This window comes from Staurois parvus, unplaced genomic scaffold (assembly GCF_062004578.1).
Source record: "Staurois parvus isolate SC_StPar_1 unplaced genomic scaffold, SC_StPar_1.0 ptg001692l, whole genome shotgun sequence".
Taxonomy (NCBI): Eukaryota; Metazoa; Chordata; class Amphibia; order Anura; family Ranidae; genus Staurois; species Staurois parvus.
Window position 1 is genome coordinate 15,503 of NW_028319488.1, and position 6,814 is coordinate 22,316.

A 6,814-nucleotide genomic window follows, 5' to 3' on the forward strand; every position below is an offset into this window, starting at 1 on the left:
GCTCTCCCCGGACCCAGCATTCACTATATCCGCTCTCCCCAGACCCCGCATTCACTATATCCGCTCTCCCCGGACCCTGTATTCACATTATCCGTTCTCCCCGGACCCCGCATTCACTATATCCGCTCTCCCCGGACTCTGCATTCACTATATCCGCTCTCCTCGGACCCTGCATTCACTATATCCGCTCTCCCCGGACCCCGCATTCACTATATCCGCTCTCCTCGGACCCTGCATTCACATTATCCGCTTTCCCCGGACCCCGCATTCACATTATCCGCTCTCCCTGGACCCTGCATTCACATTATCCGCTCTCCCTGGACCCTGCATTCACTATATCCGCTCTCCCTGGACCCCGCATTCACTATATCCGCTCTCCCCGGACCCCGTATTCACATTATCCGTTCTCCCCGGACCCTACATTCACTATATCCGCTCTCCCCGGACTCTGCATTCACTATATCCGCTCTCCTCGGACCCTGCATTCACTATATCCGCTCTCCTCGGACCCTGCATTCACTATATCCGCTCTCCCCGGACCCCGCATTCACTATATCCGCTCTCCTCGGACCCTGCATTCACATTATCCGCTTTCCCCGGACCCCGCATTCACATTATCCGCTCTCCCTGGACCCTGCATTCACATTATCCGCTCTCCCTGGACCCTGCATTCACTATATCCGCTCTCCCTGGACCCCGCATTCACTATATCCGCTCTCCCCGGACCCCGTATTCACATTATCCGTTCTCCCCGGACCCTACATTCACTATATCCGCTCTCCCCGGACTCTGCATTCACTATATCCGCTCTCCTCGGACCCTGCATTCACTATATCCGCTCTCCTCGGACCCCGCATTCACTATATCCGCTCTCCCTGGACCCTGCATTCACTATATCCGCTCTCCCCGGACTCTGCATTCACTATATCCGCTCTCCTCGGACCCCGCATTCACTATATCCGCTCTCCCCGGACTCTGCATTCACTATATCCGCTCTCCCCGGACCCCATATTCACTATATCCACTCTCCCTGGGCCCCGCATTCACTATATCCGCTCTCCCCGGACCCCGCATTCACTATATCCGCTCTCCCCGGACTCTGCATTCACTATATCCGCTCTCCCCGGACCCCATATTCACTATATCCACTCTCCCTGGGCCCCGCATTCACTATATCCGCTCTCCCTGGACCCTGCATTCACTATATCCGCTCTCCCTGGACCCTGCATTCACTATATCCGCTCTCCCTGGACTCCGCATTCACTATATCCGCTCTCCCCAGACCCCGCATTCACTATATCCGCTCTCCCTGGACCCGGAATTCACTATATCCGCTCTCCCTGGACCCTGCATTCACTATATCCGCTCTCCCTGGACCCTGCATTCACTATATCCGCTCTCCCCGGACCCCGCATTCACTATATCCGCTCTCCCCGGACCCCGCATTCACTATATCCGCTCTCCCCGGACCCCGCATTCTCTATATCTGCTCTCCCCAGACCCCGCATTCACTATATCCGCTCTCCCTGGACCCCGCATTCACCATATCCGCTCTCCCTGGACCCTGCATTCACATTATCCGCTCTCCTCGGACCCCGCATTCACTATATCTGCTCTCCACAGACCCCGCATTCACTATATCCGCTCTTCCCGGACCCTGCATTCACTATATCCGCTCTCCACAGACCCCGCATTCGCTATATCTGCTCTCCCTAGACCCCGCATTCGCTATATCTGCTCTCCCCGGACCCCGCATTCACTATATCCGCTCTCCCTGGACCGTGCATTCACTATATCCGCTCTCCCCGGTCCCCGCATTCACTATATCCGCTCTCCCCGGACCCCGCATTCACTATATCCGCTCTCCCCGGACCGTGCATTCACTATATCCGCTCTCCCCGGTCCCCACATTCACTATATCCGCTCTCCCCGGACCCCGCATTCACTATATCCGCTCTCCCCGGACCCCGCATTCACTATATCCGCTCTCCCCAGACTCTGCATTCACTATATCCGCTCTCCCCGGACCCCGCATTCACTATATCCGCTCTCCCCGGACTCTGCATTCACTATATCCGCTCTCCCTGGACCCCGCATTCACTATATCCGCTCTCCCCGGACCCTGTATTCACTATATCCGCTCTCCCCGGACTCTGCATTCACTACATCCGCTCTCCTCGGACCCTGCATTCACTATATCCGCTCTCCCCGGACCCTGCATTCACATTATCCGCTCTCCCCGGACCCCGCATTCACATTATCCGCTCTCCCTGGACCCTGCATTCACATTATCCGCTCTCCCTGGACCACGCATTCACTATATCTGGTCTCCCCGGACCCTGCATTCACTATATCCGCTCTCCCCGGACCCCGTATTCACTATATCCGCTCTCCCCGGACCCTGCATTCACTATATCCGCTCTCCCTGGACCCTGCATTCACATTATCCGCTCTCCCCGGACCCCGCATTCACTATATCCGCTCTCCCCGGACTCTGCATTCACTATATCCGCTCTCCCCGGACCCTGCATTCACTATATCCGCTCTCCCTGGACCCTGCATGCACTATATCCGCTCTCCCCGGACCCCGCATTCACTATATCCGCTCTCCCCGGACCCCGCATTCACTATATCCGCTCTCCCCGGACCCCGCATTCACTATATCCGCTCTCCCCGGACACCGCATTCACTATATCCGCTCTCCCCGGACCCTGCATTCACTATATCCGCTCTCCCCGGACCCTGCATTCACTATATCCGATCTCCCCGGACCCCGCATTCACTATATCCGCTCTCCCCGGACCACGCATTCACTATATCCGCTCTCCCCGGACTCTGCATTCACTACATCCGCTCTCCCCGGGCCCCGCATTCACTATATCCAGTCTCCCTGGGCCCCACATTCACTATATCCGCTCTCCCTGGACCCTGCATTCACTATATCCGCTCTCCCCGGACCCTGCATTCACTATATCCGCTCTCCCTGGACCCTGCATTCACTATATCCGCTCTCCCCAGACCCCGCATTCACTATATCCGCTCTCCCCGGACCCGGAATTCACTATATCCGCTCTCCCCAGACCCCGCATTCACTATATCCGCTCTCCCCGGACCCGGAATTCACTATATCCGCTCTCCCCGGACCCTGCATTCACTATATCAGCTCTCCCCGGACCCCGCATTCACTATATCCGCTCTCCCCGGACCCAGCATTCACTATATCCGCTCTCCCCAGACCCCGCATTCACTATATCCGCTCTCCCCGGACCCTGTATTCACATTATCCGTTCTCCCCGGACCCCGCATTCACTATATCCGCTCTCCCCGGACTCTGCATTCACTATATCCGCTCTCCTCGGACCCTGCATTCACTATATCCGCTCTCCCCGGACCCCGCATTCACTATATCCGCTCTCCTCGGACCCTGCATTCACATTATCCGCTTTCCCCGGACCCCGCATTCACATTATCCGCTCTCCCTGGACCCTGCATTCACATTATCCGCTCTCCCTGGACCCTGCATTCACTATATCCGCTCTCCCTGGACCCCGCATTCACTATATCCGCTCTCCCCGGACCCCGTATTCACATTATCCGTTCTCCCCGGACCCTACATTCACTATATCCGCTCTCCCCGGACTCTGCATTCACTATATCCGCTCTCCTCGGACCCTGCATTCACTATATCCGCTCTCCTCGGACCCTGCATTCACTATATCCGCTCTCCCCGGACCCCGCATTCACTATATCCGCTCTCCTCGGACCCTGCATTCACATTATCCGCTTTCCCCGGACCCCGCATTCACATTATCCGCTCTCCCTGGACCCTGCATTCACATTATCCGCTCTCCCTGGACCCTGCATTCACTATATCCGCTCTCCCTGGACCCCGCATTCACTATATCCGCTCTCCCCGGACCCCGTATTCACATTATCCGTTCTCCCCGGACCCTACATTCACTATATCCGCTCTCCCCGGACTCTGCATTCACTATATCCGCTCTCCTCGGACCCTGCATTCACTATATCCGCTCTCCTCGGACCCCGCATTCACTATATCCGCTCTCCCTGGACCCTGCATTCACTATATCCGCTCTCCCCGGACTCTGCATTCACTATATCCGCTCTCCTCGGACCCCGCATTCACTATATCCGCTCTCCCCGGACTCTGCATTCACTATATCCGCTCTCCCCGGACCCCATATTCACTATATCCACTCTCCCTGGGCCCCGCATTCACTATATCCGCTCTCCCCGGACCCCGCATTCACTATATCCGCTCTCCCCGGACTCTGCATTCACTATATCCGCTCTCCCCGGACCCCATATTCACTATATCCACTCTCCCTGGGCCCCGCATTCACTATATCCGCTCTCCCTGGACCCTGCATTCACTATATCCGCTCTCCCTGGACCCTGCATTCACTATATCCGCTCTCCCTGGACTCCGCATTCACTATATCCGCTCTCCCCAGACCCCGCATTCACTATATCCGCTCTCCCTGGACCCGGAATTCACTATATCCGCTCTCCCTGGACCCTGCATTCACTATATCCGCTCTCCCTGGACCCTGCATTCACTATATCCGCTCTCCCCGGACCCCGCATTCACTATATCCGCTCTCCCCGGACCCCGCATTCACTATATCCGCTCTCCCCGGACCCCGCATTCTCTATATCTGCTCTCCCCAGACCCCGCATTCACTATATCCGCTCTCCCTGGACCCCGCATTCACCATATCCGCTCTCCCTGGACCCTGCATTCACATTATCCGCTCTCCTCGGACCCCGCATTCACTATATCTGCTCTCCACAGACCCCGCATTCACTATATCCGCTCTTCCCGGACCCTGCATTCACTATATCCGCTCTCCACAGACCCCGCATTCGCTATATCTGCTCTCCCTAGACCCCGCATTCGCTATATCTGCTCTCCCCGGACCCCGCATTCACTATATCCGCTCTCCCTGGACCGTGCATTCACTATATCCGCTCTCCCCGGTCCCCGCATTCACTATATCCGCTCTCCCCGGACCCCGCATTCACTATATCCGCTCTCCCCGGACCGTGCATTCACTATATCCGCTCTCCCCGGTCCCCACATTCACTATATCCGCTCTCCCCGGACCCCGCATTCACTATATCCGCTCTCCCCGGACCCCGCATTCACTATATCCGCTCTCCCCAGACTCTGCATTCACTATATCCGCTCTCCCCGGACCCCGCATTCACTATATCCGCTCTCCCCGGACTCTGCATTCACTATATCCGCTCTCCCTGGACCCCGCATTCACTATATCCGCTCTCCCCGGACCCTGTATTCACTATATCCGCTCTCCCCGGACTCTGCATTCACTACATCCGCTCTCCTCGGACCCTGCATTCACTATATCCGCTCTCCCCGGACCCTGCATTCACATTATCCGCTCTCCCCGGACCCCGCATTCACATTATCCGCTCTCCCTGGACCCTGCATTCACATTATCCGCTCTCCCTGGACCACGCATTCACTATATCTGGTCTCCCCGGACCCTGCATTCACTATATCCGCTCTCCCCGGACCCCGTATTCACTATATCCGCTCTCCCCGGACCCTGCATTCACTATATCCGCTCTCCCTGGACCCTGCATTCACATTATCCGCTCTCCCCGGACCCCGCATTCACTATATCCGCTCTCCCCGGACTCTGCATTCACTATATCCGCTCTCCCCGGACCCTGCATTCACTATATCCGCTCTCCCTGGACCCTGCATGCACTATATCCGCTCTCCCCGGACCCCGCATTCACTATATCCGCTCTCCCCGGACCCCGCATTCACTATATCCGCTCTCCCCGGACCCCGCATTCACTATATCCGCTCTCCCCGGACCCCGCATTCACTATATCCGCTCTCCCCGGACACCGCATTCACTATATCCGCTCTCCCCGGACCCTGCATTCACTATATCCGCTCTCCCCGGACCCTGCATTCACTATATCCGATCTCCCCGGACCCCGCATTCACTATATCCGCTCTCCCCGGACCACGCATTCACTATATCCGCTCTCCCCGGACTCTGCATTCACTACATCCGCTCTCCCCGGGCCCCGCATTCACTATATCCAGTCTCCCTGGGCCCCACATTCACTATATCCGCTCTCCCTGGACCCTGCATTCACTATATCCGCTCTCCCCGGACCCTGCATTCACTATATCCGCTCTCCCTGGACCCTGCATTCACTATATCCGCTCTCCCCAGACCCCGCATTCACTATATCCGCTCTCCCCGGACCCGGAATTCACTATATCCGCTCTCCCTGGACCCTGCATTCACTATATCCGCTCTCCCCGGACCCCGCATTCACTATATCCGCTCTCCCCGGACCCTGCATTCACTATATCCGCTCTCCCCAGACCCTGCATTCACTATATTCACTCTCCCCGGACCCTGCATTCGCTATATCTGATCTCCCCAGACCCCGCATTCACTATATCCGCTCTCCCCGGACCCTGCATTCGCTATATCTGCTCTCCCCAGACCCCGCATTCACTATATCTGCTCTCCCCAGACCCTGCATTCACTATATCCGCTCTCCCCGGACCCCGCATTCACTATATTCGCTCTCCCCTGACCCCGCATTCACTATATCTGCTCTCCCCGGACCCCGCATTCACTATATCCGCTCTCCCCGGACTCTGCATTCACTATATCCGCTCTCCCCAGACCCTGCATTCACTATATTCACTCTCCCCGGACCCTGCATTCGCTATATCTGCTCTCCCCAGACCCCGCATTCACTATATCCGCTCTCCCCGGACCCTGCATTCGCT